Below are 23600 nucleotides of genomic sequence, written 5' to 3' on the forward strand. Positions count from 1 at the left end.
AGCTAAACAAGAAGGCATCCGTCCGGTTTTAGGTTGGACAGTCCGGTTTTCAATGTCTGTGCAGTGTTTCCCCTAGGTTAGCCTTGGCAGGGTGCTGCTCGAAAACAAATGTCGGGGCGCCCACATTTTTGTTATCCTCTGGAGCAGAGAGGAGCTGTGAATTATTGTTATCGATATCGTACAGTAACAAATGTATTTGGACATTAAAAAGTAATACAGTACAGTGTTACACTATACTGTATTACTTTAATTTAAACTGTATTCCCTTCTTATCATGTTGTCTACACTTCTTCCTTTCATTGATACATTTAAATCACCTGACTACAGCATATAACATACCTGCTGCAACCCTGTGCTGCTGCTGCTTCTCTCTGCCTCATCCTCTATTGCTGGAGGCAGCTCCACCTCATCTGATCTCTGATATGAAAGCAATCGTGTTATGATCATATTGAGCTATTGGTGTTAGTGTAACATTAAACAAGCAGTCTACTTGTCATACATTGCTGACGATACATTTTAAGTGGCAATTTGTTGAGTCACTGCCGCTAAATGCCGGTAGCATCAAGCTAGCAAGTCCTGCATTAGCCTCACATCAACAGGTGTAGACAGAACATCCAATTATCCTGAGCTAATTTACTGAATAAACCAACTCACATCTCAATACTGTAGTTCAAAACCGGGTTACCTGCTCCATCTGTGAGCTATTTTTAGAATGCGCACGCTACGTTCGTTGTCGCGTTCGCGCGCGTCCACCTGGGCAGGCTGTGTGTGTCCTTCTCCCGTGACGATAACGGCTTGCGGTTAAAAAATAATAATAAACGAATTTGAAACTTGGGGGGGACACAAACGGGCAGACAGCAGAGCTCGTGCCAATAAAGCAGATTTGTTTGACTTTTTTACACTTTGTTGTTCTCCTCCTTTCCTCCGCTCTTGTCTCTGATTGTGAGCGCGAGTGTGTGCATTCGTGTGTGTGTGTGTGTGTGTGTGTGTGTGTGTGTGTGTGAGCCCCGCCCTTCAGAAACAGAGCGGAGGGAGAATGTGAATACGCAAAGCAGTGTACACTGAAACATGAACACATTGGATAAATAACATGGCGTTTAGTTTATTTAATAAAAGAGCACATGTTCAATGGGAAAAGTGACCGTAGATAGATGACTTCAGTTGAAATTTGGTGCTATATATATATTTTTTTTAAAGAAAAAACAAAATAAAAACAGCTTGAATTTCAGGCAGGGCGCGGGGCTCCGTTGGCAGGGCGCAGCGCCCCGCCAAGACAATGGTAGGGGAAACACTGCTGTGTCCAGAGGCACAGGAAGGTATTTTGAGTGGGGGTGCTGAGGTGCTGGACTCCAGTGAACGCTATTACGGGCACTATAGAGCATGCACAAAAGCATTCACCACACGCAAACACACAGTACACCCGCGACTGTTACAATGAAGGCTCGATAATCAGCTCATAGCATATAGGCAGGGGTAAAGTGCTATTTTTTACGAGAGGGGTCCGGGGAGATGCTCCCCCGGGAAGATTTTTTTTAAATATTGAAGTTAAAAGCATCAATCTGGTGCACTTTGAGAGCAACATTAAGAGATCTATGGATACATCTCTTAACACCCAGATGAAACACAACTGTAAGCAGATGTTCTTTTTCTTTATGGATATTTTACAAATCACTCCCCTTTCAAACTGTATTCTTGTTTTACTGCCATATAGTATTTCATAACTGTTTTTCCTTTATTCTCTTATTTTTTGTATAATGATCATATGAACGTGTGCTGCGGAAATAATCTTTTGAATAATTTGTGACCAAACCGTTTGTCACCCACTGAGATAACTTAGACTAAAGTTAACTATCTAAACACTCAGAGAGTCCTTTAGCTCACCTGAGCCTCTCAGTCTGAGAGGAGAGCTCTCCTCCAGCTTGTTGTGGAAAAAACAGCTCCGTATGTCCGTTAAGGTCCTGACACACCAGGCCGATTTCGGCCGTTTTCGTTAGTCGGAAGACGAAGCGTGTCCTGTCGCCCAAACTCAATTTGGTGTGTCCCGCACCGTCGGCAGTGACACGCCTTATTTTGACTGCTTGACCCGATGCATAGCCGATTCAACATTTTTCAACAACAATCGGCCATGCATCGGGTCAGGCAGTCGGACCAAGCAATCACTCTGATTGGCTATTCAGCTAGCAAATCAGTGCATGAGAAGCGAAACGGAAGTGAGGGACGTAAACAAACGATATAAGAAGGCACACACAGACTGCTATTCATTTTCATCTCATCATGGCGATCTGGAATGACGGAAACGAAGACCTGCTCATCACCTTGATCCAGGAGAGGCCAGCTCTGTACGACATCACAGAGAAAAGGTACTCGAACCGAGTAGTGAAAACCGGACTCTGGCGAGAGATTGAAACGCAACTTGGTTTCTCGGGTAAGATTATCTTTTTCATCAATTGAGCTCTTTAGCAGATACTGTTGGCTTGTTATTGTTTGCCAGCGTACAGTGACGTTAACGTGAAATGTAATTTGTTATTTCAACCTTGTGTTTTGTTGTTATCTTGTTGCTAGCTGTTGCTAGCTGTGCAGTTTGGCACTGCATATAGATGTGAATTGGACATGCTAACTAGCCACAATGCTTACATTGTTTATGTGTATGCTTCAGAGAAAGAGCTGAGGAACAAGTGGGATTCTCTGCGAACCCAGTACACCCGGTACAGGAAACATCTTCTCCATCCCATGTAGCAATGCCCATACAGAACGTGTCTTCTCAATGATGACCTCAGCATGGAGAAATGAGAGAAATCGTCTGGATGTCGACAGTGTCAAGGCAGAGCTTCAAATTTGTGTCAACTTCACATTTGAGTGCACAGACATGTACCAGAGACTCCTTTCAAACAAAAAACTCTTGGAGGTAGCCAGGAAAGGGCAAAAGTATCGAAAATAGACATTCAATTTGTGGTTAGTACACTATTCTCATTGTGTTTTGAGTGTGAAGGATTCTGTGAAGCCAGGATAAAAACTAAAAGATAATCCCAAAGTGTCCTCCTTTTTGGTGTTATGGAAATGGCCACCCTAAGGCTACAAAGAGCTAGACATGTTGTTCATAGAAGGTTGGCATATTACACTGAACTAGCAAACATAGGTTAGCATATTAATCTAGCTGGCAAGCTAACGAACCTAAAACAACTAAGTTTCTCTAATATTTTGTGATTTGCATTTGATTTCGTCCAACCAGATCAGGAAACTCCTGGCGTATCCGGCGGACAACACATGACGGGATGACCACTCTGATGCCTCGTCCTAAGAAGCCCCAGCACCAGCTTACAAAGCTGCGATAGGCAAGATGCCGAAAACGCCTATAATGGGAGAAATGGATGATATACCGTGTATATATGTATATTTACACATGTTCATTTTGTACATTTCTAAAAATAAAGTTTGATGGAAATACTTAGTAGCCTTTATTCCCTGAATTATTTGCTCCTATAACATATCATTCATATATAGCAAACCATGATTTGATTTTTCATCAAACACAGTAGTTGTTTATTACAGGTAAAAATAACGTACGCTTCTTCCGTTCTACGCCTCAAAGGTCTAGAATCGAATCTGTACAGATGTAACACTGAATTTCGGACTCCAGTTTACAGCTTCCTGCCTACGACCTGCCAAAGACCAGTATAGAGGAATGTTAAGCCCTCCCACTATTTTCTAAGAGGGCGTTGCCAGATTTTCAATTTCAGGTTTTAACCAGGAGATGGCGCTTCATTCACAAATACAGAAAGACAAGTTTCATGGACTTTCAGTTGTTTTGAAGAGCATTTGAACACATCCATATTTTAGATCAACTAAAGTATATCTAATCTTGTAATTCAATAATATATAGTCTTTATATATTAAATAATCATAATGTAAATGTTTACATTACACTTCTTTATTTGTTATGCTCATACTTTAACCTTTACAATCGTTTGCTTTAATATGCAGTATATTTTTGTGTTTGCTTCCTCCTGCTCCCTTTCGGACACATACTGTATGATTTATTATTATTATTATTAATATGAAGATATTATTAAGATAAGATAAGATGTTACTTTATTGATTGAACATTTTAGATTAGAATGTGCTGTCCCATGGTAATTCAGAAGGCTCACAGGTCACATTCTGACCATTATTTAAAACAATAGGTGCTTTCACACCGTCTACAGTTTGATTTGTATAGAGGGAGCTCTGTTAGTTTTCGAATTACCCATTTGCTTTCGGGGAGCCCTATTTTTCAGAGCACATCCTGCTACTAAATATGTCACACGCACGCTCTGTTGACTGGCGCAGCAGCGCGGATGCGATCAATTGCTATAAAAACACTACTAATACAGACGGTGTCACTATGCCGGCGGATGTGGCCGTTGTTGAAGCCTCTTCAGGCTCCGCACCGGTAGGCCTCTCCCTCGGTGTGGAGCTGTCAAGCTCGACCCTAACGCCGCTTACAGCCGGCCAACTAAAAGTAGTTTTCCGTTCACGTTGTCATTTTTAGACTCCTTCACTTCTTTGCTTGTGAATCCAAAAGCTGTGACGCTTGGATGTTTTCGTTTTGCCATATTTTTTATTACAAAGCCAGAGTTAAAAAAATATCAATATGAACATTTTAAATACCGCGCCGGCATCACCACCATAACCATAGCAACGTAAATAAGAATGCAGCGCCGCCACGTACAGATGGCAACACCCAGACATATTCACAAATATAAAACAAATATTCAGAAACTGTAATGAACAATAACTATTATTTATTTCAAGAACTGTTATTTACAGAAACTCAACATTTCTAATCTGTGTGACACAAATATGCACGATTGTTTTGGGCTCCCCCTATTTATCTCAAAGTCAGCCGTCAGGGGAGCTCTCTCCCTCTTTGGGGGAGCCAAGCTCCCCATAGCTCCGCCCCATTTCGAACAGTGTCTGTGGCTGAATGGCCAGCGATTAGGTGCGGCGCATTTATCATAGGTGATCAGAGCTAACTGCCTGCCGTTAGATTTCATTTAAAAAACAGATCTGATTTTAAGACTATTTCTGCGCTCATAAAGAATGATAAGAATAAGAATAATGCGTATTGAACTGGTTTCATTAATTAGTGAGTTTATTTAACACTAGAACCGCCAATCGGGTCAATTTATGTGATGTGTGTTGTGTGTGTGCAATGTAACTTTTTTTCAATAAAATATTAAATTCTCCCAGTCCGTGACTTTTCCTGAAAGTGTGTTATGTAGCACCCTATGTTGTTAAAAATTGCATTCTAATAGCGGGATTTGACGGGTTTAGGTAGGCCTATACAAAAACCTCTGGCGGTTCTAGTGTTAAGGTAATTAGGTACAGTAGAAGCCCTTTTTTATCAGTAACGAATTTAGCAGTTGAACATAAAAGTCAACTAACTGAGGGTCACTTGCAATGACAGTGTTTTGTCTAATTGTAAGCTTGTCACTCAGAGTAACCTACCGTTAATTTAGCTGCTGGAGAAGAAAGATCAAGGGGGGAGGGGGGGAGAGAGCTGTGGTTGATGGGCCATTAGTTGTGTAAATACACAGCTGAGAGCTGCCGTTTCATTCAGACTGTTTAAAAAACGGTAACAACGGACTATTTTTCTTAGCGGATGCATGTCAATTTAAATCAATACATACAACTATTTTTTAAATCAATACAACTATTTTTTAAATCAATAAAAACATTTTCTAAATCCATAAAAACATTTAAATTAATATTGGGAGTCATGTCGTTACTTTGTTGAGAATGTGGCCGTGTAATAAGCGGGATAATTTGCAGCGACTTGTTCCTTATGGGGAAAATAACACCCGTCATGTGTGTGTAGAGGTGTGTGTGGTTAAAACACTTTCATGAAGTGAAGGAATTTCCTTCTATAAAACAGCTGTGGGCAGCAGTGAGTGTCACGGACATGCATTCATAGATGAAGGCAGACTGGTGCACACACTCTCCTGTCCTGCCAGGTGACACGTGCGTTCTAAGCCGTGTCCCTCATTCACATCCCAAGCATCCCCAAAAAGTGTATTATGTTGTTACATCTCAGATGTTATGTTTCAGTTGTGCTCTGTCTATGTTCAGTGATGCAAACTTATCACCTTTCGGCGAAATTCGCCGTTTTGAATCCAAAATAAGTCGTTTGTGTGATTCATGTAGATCTGCAATAAAAATATTTTTGGGGTATGGGGGGGTCTGGGACCCAGAGTAATCTGCGGCCGTGAGCTGTTATGTGCCATCATGACATGCATGGTGTTCTTTTTTTATATATTATAATGAAGTACCAGCTGTGTGCTCGAGTCTTCCTGCCTGTCGGCTCTGCTCATGGATGTATAATAAGGCTCTGCTGCTCCGAGATGATGGTCTAGCTTCAGCAGCTACATTACCTACGGGTGCGTTCGTTAATATTAACTGTGCGTCCGGAGTCACTGTGGCACAGACTGGACCGCTGGTGAACAGCTGTTATCGACCGACGAAGCTCCATTACAATATACATATTTTTGGTGAATTACTGAGTTTTGGCACGTTAATAACGTTTTAATGAAGTTGAATACAGTATATTCATATGTGTCAGTGATTTCATGTCAATTTGGCGAACATAAACATAAATGATCGTGGTGAAGATGATGATTAAATTAGGATTAAAAATCGAGAGCCGGGCTGCATTTCCTCCCGTTCGTTTTTTTCGAATAACAAAATTATTTTGTTAAATAACAACATGGTGATGTTTTGTAAATGATTTCATGTCTCTTATTTAGCACAGAGTATGATATCCGTGACATATGGATCTTAACAAAGTTCCGCTGTACATCCAGCGTACTGTATCTGATTTTATTTCACATGAGCTCCAGTGTGGAACCTCACTGCACCCCCTGGTGGATCAATGATCCATTGCAGCTGGCTTCATTATAATTTAGGGATGTAACGATACCAAAAACTCACGGTACGATAATATCGCGATAACAAGTCCACGGTACGGTATTTATCGCGATATTGAATAATAAAGGGAAGAAAAAAAATTCATAATTTTTTTTTTTTCAATAAAACATTTTTTTACTCGGAAAATGTTTCTTTATTACATAATAAATCTGATTTTTACAGCCTTTTTGTAGGATAGCAGTATTTTAAAGTGTCAAAAACAAAGTGACAGTAACAGACTGGAACAAGAAAACCAGTGTTTTTGTACCTACTGGTACTACCAAACAAAGTAAGCATTTTCTTTTTGCCACTGCATCTCACAAATAAACAAGGACATTTAATAATCAGACCCTGCAATAAAATAAATCAAGTTTCACTTTAGTTTTTCAAGTAACTCAACTCAAACTCACTAGTCACTCACTCAGCATCATCAGACAGGTTTTTAGGAATATGAGAATGTCCACATTTCCAGGTATTTATAAGCTGGGGTGTTTGGGCATTTACAATATCCCCTGCTCTGGAAACAACTCTCTCGCTTGGTACTGATGTTGCTGGGACACCAGTGGTCGCGTTAACCGAATATTTTATTTAACAATGACGGAAAAATCTGAAAGCAGTCTGTCATTTTGACAGATTAGAACAAACTCGGAACAGCGCCAACGTTTCCCCACAGCAAGGCTCTGGTGTTATGCCGTGTTATGCATGCCCTCCAAAAGGAAATGATATAGTTCCCAAACCGTAATTTGCCGTACAGATCAATACATGTCTGGGAGGTTTTGCTTCACGCTGTGCGCGTCCCGCGAGGTGCATGCACACACGGCATAACACCGCCCCCCCCCGTTGACAGTTCACGAGCATGCTCTATCGTGAACTGTTCAGACCCGACGGGTAATAAGGGATTATGACGGATATTTTACGATCCTGTCTGTCAAAATGACGGACAGCGAAAAAGTCTAACGCCAGGCTTATTGACATGGCAAGATATAAATATATGGTTGGTACTTGTCAATGTCTCTAGGTGTGTAAATTTAGCCCTGTAAATACGATGTCCCTTTGTGTTATCTGTTGTTTTATTTTCATGTTGTAACCTACTTGCTGCCATGTTGGACAGGTCTCTCTTGATAAAGAGATCGATGATCTCAATGGGACCACCTGGTTAAATAAAGGTTTAAAAAAAAAAAAGTGTTTAAAAAAAAAATATTTTTTTAAAAAATTATTATTTTTTAAAAATCGCGGTAGATTTTGTCGGTCTCACGACGGTATTAGGAAGTTTATTTACCGCGATACCGCGATATTCGGTATATCGTTACATCCCTATTATAATTACATTTATCTATCACGGGGGCGGTCTCAAGTCAAGTTCGAGGTTTTCCCTTGAGCGAGGGCAGATCACGTACCAATCACGGCCCTCGCGTTTCAAACTGTCTGAAATGAATCGCTACATCTGTATGTCTCCTATTGAGCTGAGTATATTATAAAGAATAGCCAGTTAATTGAAGCATTATAGCACAGTCATTTGTCAGATGGTATATTATGCTGGTTTTTTTCAGCTTCGAATAGTTCTCTCTTTTTTCACCATACTGTGTTTGAATCACTGTAGCTGGCTACATGATGTTGTAACTGTCAGGCTACCTTTCTAATTTATTTGCAACAGACGTTTTCCACTTCGGTAGGCATAATGACGCTGTGGCGATGTTCCGCTCAGAGCGAGTCAAAAAAAGCACTGTTAGACATGGGCGGAGCCTCTGTGGTGGTTGACTAATCAGAACAGAGTGGCCGAGCTGACCAATCGGAGCACACTGGGCTCACAGGGAGGGGGGGGCAAGAGCTCCAACGAGCCGTTTAGGACAGAGAGTGAATACACATGCTATACAGAGATGCTGTATGAGAAACCAATGTGAGTTTGGAAAATTACACAATATTAATCTATTTTAGTAGACCTCAACAATGGAATTATGATCAGTAGAAATGGCCATGACATGGGACCTTTAAGGAATCTTCTCACATTATCTATCAATGAGCGATTTTGAATGATTCCGGTCTGATCTGCATCAATAAGTGAGGGGGTCAATCTCTCCAGTCGAGTGGCTAATATTTTAGTTAAAGTGTTGTATTCGGATGATAAAAGGGAAATTGGCCTATAAAACGCACATAATAGGATCCTTCCCTGGTTTTGGCAAAACTATAATAAGGGCTTGCTCAAGGGTTTCGGGTAGTCGGTTGCTATTAATGGAGTGATTAAACATGTCAAAAAAAAAGGGTCTATTCGTTTATTAGAAAATGTTTTGAAAAAATCTATTGAAAAACCATCAGGTCCTGGGGCTTTCCCTGAAGATAAGCGTGCTATAGCATCTAATACCTCCTGTTTGGTTATATTTCTGTCAAGATCCTCCTTTGTTGCTTCCAATAATATAGGGATACTGAGACTGTCCAAAAATATAAGCTGCCTAATGGCAGGGATACACCGAGGGATACATCGAGCAGCTTCCTCCCTTCTTATCTGCCATGCCAACAATTTCCCAGCCTTATCCAGCTCATTATAACGCTGTTTTAACCTGGCAATCGCATAATCCACCTCCCGTGTAGTGATAGTTATATTCTGCCTTTTTTGCAGCCAACTGATCAAAAATGTATTGCGTTTGTGACTGACAATGTATTTTTCCCAGCGCTTTAATATCACTTTCTAAAGAGTTTAATTCAGATTGATATTGTTTTTTTTTCCAGGAAGAGTAACTAATAATAGTGCGTCTTATATCAATCAATGTTTATTTATATAGCCCAATATCACAAATGTTATATTTGTCTCAGTGGACTTCACAGTTTGTACAGAATACCCTCTTTCCTTAGACCCTCACATCGTACAAGGAAAAACTTCCGGAGAAAACCCCCACAGTTTAAAAGGGGAACATGGGAGAAACCTCAGGGAGAGCAACAGGGGAGGGATCCCTCTCCCAGGACGGACAGACGTGCAATAGTTGCCGTGTGTAAATTGAAAAGATAATACATTTGCAACATAGGTAGTCCAAATGTTTGGAAATGCATGTGTGTATAATAGGAAGATGAATCCACGAGGATATCCATCCAGGACTTATGATCCAGAACCACAGCAACAGGGTCAGCCACGACTCAGGATCCCGGCGTATATAGACACCAAAAATAAATTTGGGAAAGCTGGATTATTCGGAACATGAGAGTACAGAGGTATAGACAGAGAGAAGGAAGAAGTAAGATGTCCCCAGACAAACTAAGCCTATAGCAGCAAAACTAGGGCTGAATCTAATCAGCCCTAATTATAAGCTTTATCAAAAAGGAAGGTCTTAAGCGGACTCTTAAAAACTGAGAGGCTGTCTGCCGCCCGAACACAAACTGGAAGCAGATTCCACAAATGTGGAGCTTGATAAGAAAAGGCTCTGGCTCCCATTGTACTTTTAGAGACTCTAGGAACAACCAACAACCCTGCATTCTTGGAACGCAATGCCCTAGTAGGACTGTAGGGTATAATGAGTTCTTTAAGGTAAGATGGCGCCTGCCCATTAAGGGCTTTGTAGGCGAGAAGAAGGATTTTCAATTCTATCCTGTGTTCTATAGGGAGCCAGCCAGAACAGGAGTAATGAGGTCCCTTTTCCTAACTCTGGTTAGTACACGAGCTGCAGCATTTTGAATTAGCTGAAGCGACTTAACTGACTTCTTGGCATTTCCTGAAACTCAACTGTGATAAATCTGAGATAATAATCATTTGACCAAAAAAGCTCACCACACCTATCCATAACTTAACCCTCAACATAGACGGCTTCCCAGTTCAAAGATCCCCTCACATCCGGAACCGAGGCATCATATTTGACCAAACCCTCTCCTACAACAAATATATCTAAAAGACAGCCTTCTTCCACCTCAAAAAATATTGCCCGTCTACGTCCATCCCTCTCCCCAACTGCTGCAGAAACCCTTATCCACGCCTTCATCACCTCCCGTCTGGACTATTGCGACAGCCTCCACTATGGATCACCTGCAAAAATCCTCAACAACTTCAATACATCCAGAACTCTGCCACCCATCCACTCATCCACACCCGAATCCGTAAACACATTACACCCGTCCTCATCAAGCTCCACTGGCTCCCCATCCCCCAGATAAATCCAACCCGGTATCACGGCAAGACGTGAACATGTGACAATTTACCATGCTGGGAGACGTGAATATGTCACGGTTTTGTCCCTTCAAAACGTGACAGTTACACGGTATTGTTAACCCATGTTAACCAGTGGAGAAATACCCGGAAGTGCCAAGCAAAGGCTCTACCGCGCCTATTGGTTGGTTTTTATTGTCAAAATTAGATGTTTTTAATTTATTTTTTAATCCTCACACTCGATTTCGCCGATGTTCTTGTGGCCCTAGCTGGTCCACACCTCTTTCAGCAGAAACAAAGGCTAAATTCATGTATTACATCGATGTTAATCCCCTTCAAGCGTGACAGTTACACAGTATTGTTAACATGGAGAAATACCCGGAAGTGCCAAGCAAATGGTCTACAGCGCTTATTGGTCGTTTCTATTGTCAAAATTAGATGTTTTTAATTTAATTTCTAATCGTCACACTCGATTTCGCCGATTTTCTTGTGGCCCTAGCTGGTCGACACCTCGTTTAGCAGAAACAAAGGCTACGATGTTAATCCATTTGTGTTGTTGTGGAAATACCGGACGTGACGTTGTGTGATCGCTTAGCAACTGAACTCCGTGAAAAATAAACACCACTAAGGTTCAAGGGTCAAGGGTTTTTGTTATCAGATGCTAGCTACAGTGTAATTTTGGCATTTCAAATCTTAGATCCCGAGCTCCTCCAACAGTGCATTTAATTATTTTTGTTGCCCCAGCTAAATCGATGTTAATCCATTTATGTGGTTGTGGAATTACTCTACGTTACATTAGTAAGTGAACACCATGCTACCGATTACTATCCGATGACCATGACAACCTCCTCTCTGTCTGACTTCGCCAAGCAGGTAATGTGCTGCACCGCATGTCTACAATATTGTAATGTTTATTGCAAGTAAATCAGTTGTAGTTACATCTTTTTAAAGCATGAGCTAGCTAAACACATATTAGCTTTACTTGACCGGAGATATAGGGCAGTGGTGAGTCCTACAACCCGGAAGTGAGTTAGCATTTTACAACTATTGGTTCCCTCGTCTCAGAGTCAATGGGATTTCTCCATAGGATTTTGGAAAATAGCTCGAAATAAGATCTGTGGAAAATGAACCTGCTTGATAGATGCACGTTTTGTTCAGCCGGATAATCTCCACATATCTACCCTACTTTTATAATTTTCGAATCATAAATCTAATGAACAGAAGCAAAATGCTAACGTTATGCTATAAACGAACTACAGACCATGGATGTATTCTTTCACACACACATACGGGTATTGGGCCGAGGGCGACACCGTACTTCCGGTATGCGCCATTTTACGCGAGGTTCAAGCAGGCCGAGGGTTTAGCCGTGTTACTTACTTTTTAGATACAATACTTTGAAGGTGGTGAAGTGGTACAGTGCTGGGACTTGTAGAAATCATCATTCGATGACAGATAGTGATGGAAAATCCAAGTTTTCTTTCTTCAAGTTCCCCAGTCACGAAAAACAGCCAGGACGGAGGGCCCAGTGGGCGAGAGCTTGCGCTCGCGTCGATGCCATCACTCAAAAGCCATGGAAACCCAAGGACACCGTGCAATATGTGTACATCTGCTCGGCACACTTCATTTCTGGTAAGTTGAAGTTGTATTTCAGAACAACTACTATGTTTATGATTAATCTGATGTCCGCCCCTAGCCCGGACTGGACCAAACTACTGTTTACCTTCCTCTACAGCAGAATCATAGCATGGTAGCATAGCATCATGGTTGGTCTAGTCAGCCCCAAAATTGTAGTTCCTATCTACCAATGACAATTGACCTTTCGCAAAGCCACGCCCCTAAATGCCCGTTGTCCAATCATATTCGATCACGTGCGCGGCTCCCTGTGGAAGTCCGACAAGGATAGCGTTCAAATTCATTGCGAAAATGGTGAAGCGTTGTGCTTATGGTCTTTGCAAATCGGATAGCAGATATCCCATAAGCTTAGAGGGGGGGGGTGATATTTTACCCGTTCACTAAACCCAAAACCCGAGATGCCGCCAGTGGATAAAGAAATGCGGCAGGCCCCATGCCCAGCTGAATATGGCGAATATCAACAAACACAAATACGTTTGCTCCAAGGTAAATACGTGCTAACGTAGCTAGCTAGCTAGCAAAGATTACATTCAGAAATTAACTAACTAACGTTAGCTAAAGTCACACGACTACAGCTGTAAGCTGTTTGCTTCTAGGTCGTTTTGACCATGTATATCACTTGATGCATAATAATGTCTGAACAGCTGAGCTCCGTTATTAGTCTACCTGTGGTCAAAGTACAAACAAGAAAGCCAACAGCCAATCATTCATTTATATTTTGCTTTAATCTTTGTAGCATTTTGTTAATGGAAAGCCTACTGCCGACTTCCCTAATCCTGCTGCACAAGTGGGCACCCCGACCCCCACAAAGGAACAACAAGGTGGATGCAGAAAGCCACCAAGGAAATGGTAGTTAACTTTAGACAAACTACAACATTTAATGCCTCTTGTGATTGTATTGTTTTATTCCAAAATAATAATAATAATAATTCCGTCGAATTTGACATACAGCTCATGTGGTTTTTCACTCTTGCACTGCGACCTGTATGCAAGTTCCTCTATTGATGTTGTGCCTCCCTGTTTTCTAATGTTTATACTGTGGATATAACCCTCCATAGCGTATTGTAGCCCCTTTTGTCGGGACCTGGATGATATTGCTGCGTTATTGCTCCAAAATGAGTCTGTTAAGGCGACTCCGACGTTACGGAGACCCTCCATTATGGCTTTGTTTAACGCATCTGGCTCTCAGCTTGTCGGACTAGCAACAGTAACCAAGGGGGGGCGTGGCTTTGCGAAAGGTCAATTGTTAAATATGTTCGTTATTCTCGCGTCCAGGAGAGAAGCTTTAAAATGAGACTAAATGGAGTCTGAGAAGATTAAAATGGGATACTTTAATTAAAAAAGGCGCGGTAGTGTTACAGACAGAATATTGTTCAGGCAGAAAACAGCTGTGATCCGGCTCTCATGAGCAAGAGAAGAGAGCGAATCCCTCGTCTGGTGCTGTTATATATATCCTCTGCTGGCTCCTCCCCGCCAGCCGGCTCGCCTCGTCTCTAATGTCCGTTGTTGCATTTAAACAGAGGATTGGTACTTTTCACATTCAATATATACTTAACACGCCTTTTCTCCTCATCTTCTCTTTCATCTCTTTCATCACTTTTCATGTAACACATTCGAAACGCTGTAATCAATACTCTAAAAAATACAGAAAATACTTCACGGCTGGTTTGGTTTCCGGTCATTCCGGATGTTGTCACATGCTACTCTCGTCTGTAAACAATAATGTATTCAAATAAACTGTACCTTCATTTAATATTCAGCATGGTAGTATCTCGACATCTATAGTTGTAGTGATAGATCAGTAGGTTTCGGTTTGCACCACTCCATGTCATTTCGCTACTAAATTCACCTCTTTAGGAAATCGTATATTAGCCACATGCTAAATGCTAACCGGAGATGAAGGATTTTCAGAATAAAAGCTTAACTGGTTGTGCACGAGAATTTCTGTTTTTTTCAGTATGAAACAGCGTTTAAACTGACGGTATGTTTAAGCTACATTATACCATCAAAACATTGATTTTAATTTCTAACAGTCCCTCCTTACACACCTAAAAGGTGTGTATCTAATACTGAAATCAATGAGTTCTTCATCTGAACTTTGCATAGCACATAACTCATGTTACAAACATACAATCAAAATGGAATGGTTCAATAGCCCTAACTTTACAAAAATACTTTGACTTGGTTCAAACATAAACGTTTTTTCTTGTGCATAACTTCTAGTATTTACATTCAATATCATTCTTCAAAATAGCAGCAATGGCTTGGTATCAGAACATTTCTTCCTCCCTCCTTTCACAGAAACCGTTCTCATACCACGCTCAGTGTTAAGGCACTTGTTTTTACAAAGTGAAAAGAAACAAACCATTTTAGAATAGCAATACATACAACATGAAATCTACCATATTAGAATAGTATAAAATAATAAAGTCAAATAAAATGGACTATCTTAGAATAGTGTAAAATTAATTGGAATAATAAAAATATACTATCTTGGAATAGTATGAAGTAAATCGAAATGGATTCAGTCCATTTTAGTATTTTAATTTTGCTCACTTCTTCACATGATTTCATCATTTAAAGAATCACATCGGCTGGACATTCATTGATCAATCTCATCTCCGAACATCCATATCATTTAAACTAACGCATCATTGTCATCAACATCTGTATACGGGGGTTGGTCGTCTTGTTCTGCTAGCATTTGTAACTGTCTCCTCATGAGAAATGTACCCTCCCTCCTTTCATACCATTTAAGGCAGGGCTATTCAACTACAAATTCAGTTGGGCCAGATTTTATAACTACAAAATTCAGCTGGGCCAGACATTCAGCGGCCTGTAAAAAGCGGGTAGTGATACATTTTAAACCAACACATTATACTGCGATGAAAAACATGCATTTTTTATTCATTGTTCATCTAACAAAGGTAGGTCAAAAAGTGCATAAAAACACAACAAATTTGCATTAATTTAACAGAATCTGAAAAAAAAGTGCACAGTTGTAGCATTACATTTGTTTGCTTTAGAAGTCAAATATTCAGTTTATTTTTTTTTAACCAGGCACATCACAAAGTGCATTTACTGAATACAATAATAGCAGTCTTAATAAATGTCCTCACATCCAAAAAAAACAGCTAAAGAGCTCCAATGCAACACAAAGAGGTAGTACTGTAGCAATACTATTTTTTCACTTTTCAAGTAATAACAAAAAAATCATATGTTTTGGTCACATTTGACCCAGACACATTACAAAGTGCATTTAAATGGATACAGAAAGAACTGTCAAACCCTTCAGTGCACAAACCCATAACAAGGGATAAGGGTAACTATATGAATGAATACTACAGTACACGTCTACTATAGTATATAGGTGCTTACTATCACCTCATTTGTGATTTGTCATCGCTGACTTTCTCAATGGGAGAAGGGACATTTTTTGTTTTGAACAAGAGCAGTGATTTTTGGCTCCTCGGATGTCAATGCAATCCTAAGACTTGGTGAAGAGTGCTGTGTATGTTGATCCAAACATACTGAGCACACAGATCGCTACTTTCTGAACGTTAGGGAATTGCTGTTTTTTGACATCACTCCAAAACTTTGCTGGGCCCGTTAGTGCGCTGCATGTCAATAAGTTCCAGTGTATATTTCCCCTTGTCGATGCAGGGGACCACTTCCTTTGTTCTGGTTGATACGTCCCCCTCTATTGCAACAGTGAAGGGGTCTCTGGCAAAGCTCATCATCACCTCTGTGGGCAGAGCAAGTCCATCCAATCGACCGGCAAAGTTCTCTTTCAACCTCGCAATGAAATCTGTCATCACATCCGTGATTTGTGACGGAGATGTGATGTGTTTGGGGAGCGTCGGAAAATGCAGTATCCGACCCGTGCTCAAGTCGGTCGCGAAAAGGTCCAGCTTGACTTGGATCTGCTCCACAAGATCAATGACCGTTTTGTCTCTGTTTACGCTTCAGAGTTGAGAGAGACATGTTTTAGAGTTGCTATCATAGGACCACCGTTACTAGCACCATTAGATGCACTTTCAAAAAACGTGCTGCGTTGTGGTTTGGTGGTTTCTATACAACCCGGAGTGTTGCGTTCATGGTCTGTACTAGTGTAGGAATTTGGCTGCGGGAGGCTGGGCCACTCAGGAGTTGGTTCTGGGCCGCATCTGGCCCGCGGGCCGCCAGTTGAATAGGCCTGATTTAAGGTATGAAAGTAATATGTTCTCTAGAAGGGGCCGTTGTGCGTTCTACTCTGGGGTACGGCATTCTAGACAGTCATTTCTGGGAGAAGATTTTGGTCATTTACAACAGTTGTAGAATTTCATCACTTAAAAGTTCCTACTAAGTACCTTTGGGTGGTCTGTTCTAATGCAGTGATAAAGTCCCTGAAATGGTGTGAGAACCGGTGGAATATCAATAACGCATTATACTCATTTATTTTCAATTATGGTCTACTTAAATAGCTATGCTAACCCCTTTAACAGTGTGTGGAACCTTGGGTGCCCGAGCATGTGATAATTACTCCCTCCTTTAACAAGGACTTTAAAACAGAAGTCATTTCATTAATGGTTTGCAGTTCAATTCAGGAATTTACACTTATGGCAGATATGTTTCTCCTTTAAATAACATCTCTAAATGTCAGGTCATCTGGTGAATGGATGACCATTAGGAGCTGGTGGCGCTTGTCTTTTAAAACTCATACTCTGGTGCCGTGCGCTCCCTCTGAAGCTGCAAGTAAGATTTAAAACATCTGCAGGGTGGGTCGAGCGACCCCTTCTCCCTGAACGATATTTGTTGTAAAATATGCACCATCACATGAGTGATCCAAGGCCCCGCATGTATTACTCCCAATTATATTAGTTTTTTTTTATTAAAATGTGCAATCTCTCTTTGCCCAGTGTCTTTTTAAAACTCTACACCTTGGACGAAAAACAAATGTTATTTCCACCTTAATCTTCCCTCCTGAGGTAATAACCATGCTACAATGGAGAAATCAATACTCTAGATTGGAATACTATCTTTGGCTTGGTACTAGCTCTACCTTTAACATTTTCCATACAAATAAAGATTTGTCTGCTTTTATAGAGTGGTTACTAAAACCATCCCTTTAAACTGTAGGTCTATACTGTAACAAATTAAATCTTCCCCAAATTCACACATGAATAAAAAACTCTTAAAGAATAATTTGTTCATATGATGAAAAGATTGAATAATATGTTCTACCCTCAGTGTGTTTTTAGGGTTATTTAATACTTTCCTCTTTTTTTCTTTATAAATTCACCAATTGATTAATTCATGGCTAATAAATCTTTTTCTTTACGTATTTCTCGTTGATGAATAAGTGTGTTTATGTGTAAACTCACTCACTCCCGTTTTCCTTCTCTCCCCCTCTGGTTGTCAAGCCACGACCCCCTCACGTTCTGCCGGACCATGCCAACTCCTCCGTCCTGTCCTCTCCTCCGTCCACCTTCTCCTCAGTCCATCCGCTCTTGGATCCTTCCGCTGTAACTCTTTTGAGTGGCCCAACTGCTTTGCATTTCATCTCCTCCTTTACAGTCTCTACTGGTTGCATGGAGGGCGTATTCCGCTCTCATGTCCCACACTCTGCTCTTGTGCCCAAATCTTGTGGCTCAGCTTGGAACTTCATGTCCTGTGGGGGACCGATGAGAGTGTGCCTTTTTATGTCACCTGTAGTTCTGGATGCCTCAGGTGGAGATGGTTCAGCTTTGCTTCTCTGTCTGTTTGATGGAGGAGGAGGAGTCTTCCGTGGTGAGGTCTTTTGTCTGCTTGGATGATGGGGTCGTAGCGGTCTGACAGGCGGATATATAGAGAGAGAGAGAGATCTCGGGAGGCATTACGTATAGTTAAATTCTAACACACCGAGGTAAAATAAATCCAACCTTTTCCACTCTATTTTCCTAATCTTACTATCCATCTTAGTTGTTAAATGTCATCTAAACACAATTCATGTCTACTAATAATTTTACCATATCCCTAAACATTGCTTTCACCCACTGCAACATGTTTACTCCAATTAACTCTTTCAGGAAACCATTTTCTTCTATACATTTAAATACCTATATGTTTCAAGCACCAGATATTTCACACACTATAAAAGAACGTCTCCATATTTTCTACATCACTTTAATACCACTGTTATTAAGAACTTTAGTAACTTTTGTGACTGAACATATCTGCAATGTCGCCACTATCTGCTGGGGAATCTTGTTCATAGAGTTTGTATATACAAAGCTGTACTTGTGGGTTAGTAGCCTGTGTCTAACAATCATTTTCAATAATTGTGCTCAGATAGGTCACCGGTCGGTTGTTCATAGCTTAACAGGGGGTGTTTCTGGTACAGACTAAAACATGGATCCAGTGTATTTAGAGATTCCCCTAATCTGTAAATCCCCATCACTTACATATCCGATCACTTAAACCCATCTCATCATTTGATACAAGCACTGCATATAGGGGGGGTGAATCATCTTGATTATAACCGCCTCACCTTTGGGAACGAGTATTTCTAACTCCTCCTCTTGTTGCTCAGCTGATCTTTTGGCTCTGGGGATAAGTGAAAGTCTCTGAAACACAGCTGGAGTCTTGTTAGTGATGTGGGCATTCTTTATGAGTGAACTAATGGTTCTATGTTTTACTTGATATTGTACTCCCCTTCCAACCAGAAAGGTGCCAAGTGTAATGAGCACAATCGATAATGCTATTCTGCCTCTTATCCCTAGGGGACCCCACAATTGGTTTGGCTTTGTTCTTGTCATCATCTCTATTTTATCCCTGGTTGTGTCCGTTACAGAATTTAAATAATGAGTACAAAAATAACATATACAAAAAATTGGACTCTTTTTCAGATGTAAAACAAAAAAATAGGTTTTCACATTAATGTACAATCTATAAAAATCTATAGACAATTTGTCTTTTGAGCTGTTTCTATCTTTATCTTATTTCTATTTTTTGTTTTGTTCCAGCTCTGCCAAATCAGTCCTAACTCCCAATAATGTTCTGGAAGTTGCCAGTGAAGGATGACAATGTGTGAGGTGGTGTCAATTTGCTCCTTTTTCTTTACCTTTAAACCGGAGCGCGTGTGAAGTTTGTTACAACTTTTCACACTTCCGTCCTCGGGGATGAGCCCACTGTCTTTTGTTAACTTTCACCCTCACCCATTCACCTGGCCGAACAGGAGTCTCTTCTGGTGTCTCGTCTGGTATCTCTGTAGTTTTCCTAGCCTGTGTAGACAAAACTTGCATAATATTACTCAGAGTTCTGACATATTCATCCACTTCTATTTGTGTAATATCTAAAACTGGACCACTCCCTCCTTGGAGAAGGCCCAAGCCCTAGCATACCTCTTGTTGTTATGAGACCTATGGTTAACTACATGTTATTATTTATTAACTATGTCACTGAAATCAACATATGTATAATCATGACACGCCCTCCTTTGAGCATAAAATGCTCAATTAATATTGCAATGATTACCCTATTATGAACAGGATATGTAAAACACATAACGTTGGATTAAATCAATTATAACGTCTCCGTGTACCCACAAGGCCTACAAAAATATCGTATGATGTATGGCTTTCTGATGGCATAAATGCATATTCACAAAAAGTTTGCCATTAGCACTTCTAATAGTTTACTTGTTTCAATAATGGCTTTTGTCATGGTATTATACATTTGTTGCTACGAAAAACAATACCCCTGATGTCGCTAATGCGTCTCAATAATTCTTGGATTAGAGGATTGGTTGACACTGTTGAGCTAACATATCATAAAATAATATTTCTCCAAACTGGAGGGAAAATATGAAATATTCTCACAGAGGGTGACCTGCATGAAGGGCTGGTGCCCCTCACTCAAATGAGATATTGCCTTACGCACAACACTATAAATCAGTAAAGTTACTCAAGATTGAATAAATAAATAAAGACCGATTCTTGAAACTGTTGTAAAAACCCTACAACTTCTTCCTCCAAGCTCTCAATCAGTGTTATGTTATTTAATCTGCGGCTCATGCCTTAAACAGATACTTCAGACCGATTTATAAAATTGTGTTTATGAGAAAAATGTAATCTGACTCCATAAATCACATAATTTGTTTAATTAAAAACTGCACTTCTGGCTAAGAATAAATGAAGTTCCCCTTTAAACACAGCCCTGGTCTTCTGACGGGGTCTATCTATGTACTGGCTCGAAAATGTTGGGCCAGTCTCTGTCGCTCCGTCACAGTTCTCCCGCTAACAGTCACTCTCTAGTTCAGCTGGGTTCTTGTTGACTTCTTCACTGGTTTGAGACAAGCGACCCTATTGGAACACCTCCCTTTGTAGCCAGACTTCACCACAGCAGAATCGAGTTTCTGTTTTTAGGTCTGGACAGCTTCACGTCAGGTGTATCGTCGCCGCCCCTTGCATATTTTGGGTGGAAGCCCATCATCTCGACCTCACTAGCTGTGTTGACACAATAGTTTTCTGTGTGGGGGAACAACATCACTCGTAATGTATTTTCCTTCTCATAATTACAAAAATAGTCTGCTAAATGTTCAACTATGTCTTAATCTTCTACTACTCTGTGGATGCTTTATGTGTAAATGCAATATTCTACTCACTATCTTTTAAATAACATTCAACCTCTCCCTCCTGTGGTGACATATGTGGCTCTATGTAGCTGGATTTCTAAATACTCTAGTGCTGAAGATGCATCACCTGATGGTCTGGTCCTCTAAGCTTCCTCATTGTTGTGGTTGATACCAGGCTGTCAGTGGCATTTGGTTCATGTTTGGAAATCCTGTACGTCTTTGACATCTCTGGGACCCCCTGGCTCCGTCGTCATCATGGAAACTGCATGGTGGGCCGTTGTTTGGTGCATGTAGTGGGTATTTTATTTGTTGTTGTGGACAATCTTTAGCCCAATGGCCCAGCTGATTGAATATGTAGCATCCCTCAAACCGGAGAACTTTTCCTCTGCCTCTGCCTCCTCGCAAACCTCCTGGTTGTTGGTTCTCCATCTGATTCTCTGGCACTATCTGAGATTCAACTGTTTGAGATGTCTGCCCTGCATTCTCTGGTTCTTCCTGAGCTTGAATTGTTGGAGGAATCTGCACTGCCTTCTCTGATGTAGCTGCAATTTGCCTTGCCGCTTTCTTGTTTTTATTAGCTTCGGTATCTTTCTCAGCTATTTGTATCTTCAAGAGTCTTAGTTGTAATGTTTTAATTTCTTCGTCTTTTTCCCTCTGGGTTGCTTGGTATTTCATATCGTGGTAAATTAGATGTTGTCTCCATTCTTCAATGGGTATAGCGTCTAATGCCACCACAACTCCCAGGCTTGCCTGCACTGATTGGGGAAGGGCGTTAATGACAGAGTTCTTCCACAGCATTACGACAGATGGTGAAACGTCATGTCGTTCTCCAGTGCAGTCCTCCCACACTCCTTCACATCTCTTCAGGAAGGCATACATGTCTTTCCCCGGTTCTTTTCTCAGGCTGTTGAGGGCATGTAAACTCCGTGTTGTTGGGTAGATTTGACGAATGGCAGCCCAATACCTCGACCTGACTTTGTTGAAGGAAATGTAATCTGGAGAGTTGGTGCATTTGGCCTTGGAATTTATTGCTCTCACTTCAAGTCGTCCTTCAATCCGTCCGAGCAGTGCCCTCATGTCTACCAAGCACAGGTGGTCTTGGGCTGTGTATCTCTCCAGATCATTCACCCACTTCTGACCTCCTTTCGTGAGTGGAGGTAGCTTTGACACTAATGCTTCCATGTCCCTGTGAGTCCATGGTTGGTATTGAAATCCTCCTCTTCCAGCCGCTATCAATGGCATGGAGGTATATGCACCGGTTCTTCGTTCTTCTTGTTCTCTCCGTTGTCTATCTGCCATCATGTCCTGGAATCTTACATCTTCTTGTCGTCCTCCCGCCAGAAGTTGTTGGTATTTATTTTCCTCCTTTTGTCTTTCTGCAACAATGTCATTATGGGCTTCAACTGACTTTCGTCTCTCTTCAATAAAGTCATTATGGGCTTCATCTGCTTTTTGTCTCTCTTCCATTCCTCTGTTGAGCTGCTCTTCCATTCTTCTGTTGAGTTCCTTTTCCATTATTCTGCAGAGTTCTTCCATTATTCTATTGGATTCTTCCTCTCTTCTGCAGAGTTCCTTTTCCATTATTCTGCCGAGTTCTTCCATTCTTCTGTTGGATTCTTCCTCTCTTCTGCAGAGTTCTGCTTCCATTCTTCTGCTGAGTTATTCCATTCTTCTGTTGGTCTCCTCTTCCATTCTTCTGCTGAGTTCTACCACATGTAAGCTGTTTGTCAATCCTTGGCTGGCATCTTCCAGATGGAATACCAGACTTGCAACCATAACTTTTCTTTTTTCAGCTCTGTTCATAGCAATGTTTTCAGGTCCATACCAAGAGGGTTGTCCGGCTTTGATCCATGCTTTTACCTGTTGTAGGTATTCAGCATTCTCATGTTCAACTACAGCTTTTCTATGGGCTTTCGTTGGTTCAGGCTGATCATCTGCTGGAAACAGTCATCTCGTTTGCCACTGTTCCAACAGTTTCTCCATGTGGTTCCATGTCTTTTGTCTAAGATTTGGAACTGTTATAGCATCTGATCTGATTTGTATCCTTCCCTTGATATCTGCTGTTGAGCCTGGCTCTGCGTCTAGTCTCAACTTAGTTTGTTTTGGTGACATGTTCTCTAATTGTTTATTAACTTATCAAAGATGAAGCACTAATCTTCTGACTAGCACCTTCGTTGCTGTTCTTCCGAACTTTAAATCTTTTTTTTTTTCTTTTCTTTTTTTTTTAGATGCTCAAGGTTTTATACATTTTTTTTTTAAAGTTATATGGAAAATATTAATAAAGTTAATTAATATATCATTATT

At 40.8% G+C, this 23600-nt stretch overlaps 1 protein-coding gene and 1 long non-coding RNA gene across 5 annotated transcripts in view; both read left to right on the plus strand.

Annotated features, from left to right (window-relative positions):
• Positions 1 to 23600, plus strand: part of LOC307036476 (uncharacterized protein) — a 57063-nt gene that overhangs the window by 11850 nt on the left and 21613 nt on the right. The window contains exon 2 of one of the 4 annotated variants that reach the window (XM_079676827.1): positions 12559 to 12700. The exons of 2 other annotated variants lie outside the window; for them this stretch is intronic. The gene's annotated coding sequence lies outside the window, so the exon portion shown is untranslated. Of the gene's footprint in view, positions 1 to 6842; positions 12701 to 23600 lie in introns of those variants that run through there. One more of the 4 variants, XM_079676830.1, reaches the window with a different exon arrangement.
• On the plus strand, positions 2292 to 3362 carry LOC307036478. Its single transcript, XR_013807369.1, has 3 exons — positions 2292 to 2425; positions 2657 to 2952; positions 3230 to 3362. It is a non-coding gene; the product is annotated as an uncharacterized lncRNA (long non-coding RNA).

This window comes from Notothenia rossii, assembly GCF_949606895.1.
Source record: "Notothenia rossii genome assembly, chromosome: 4".
NCBI classification, from domain to species: Eukaryota; Metazoa; Chordata; class Actinopteri; order Perciformes; family Nototheniidae; genus Notothenia; species Notothenia rossii.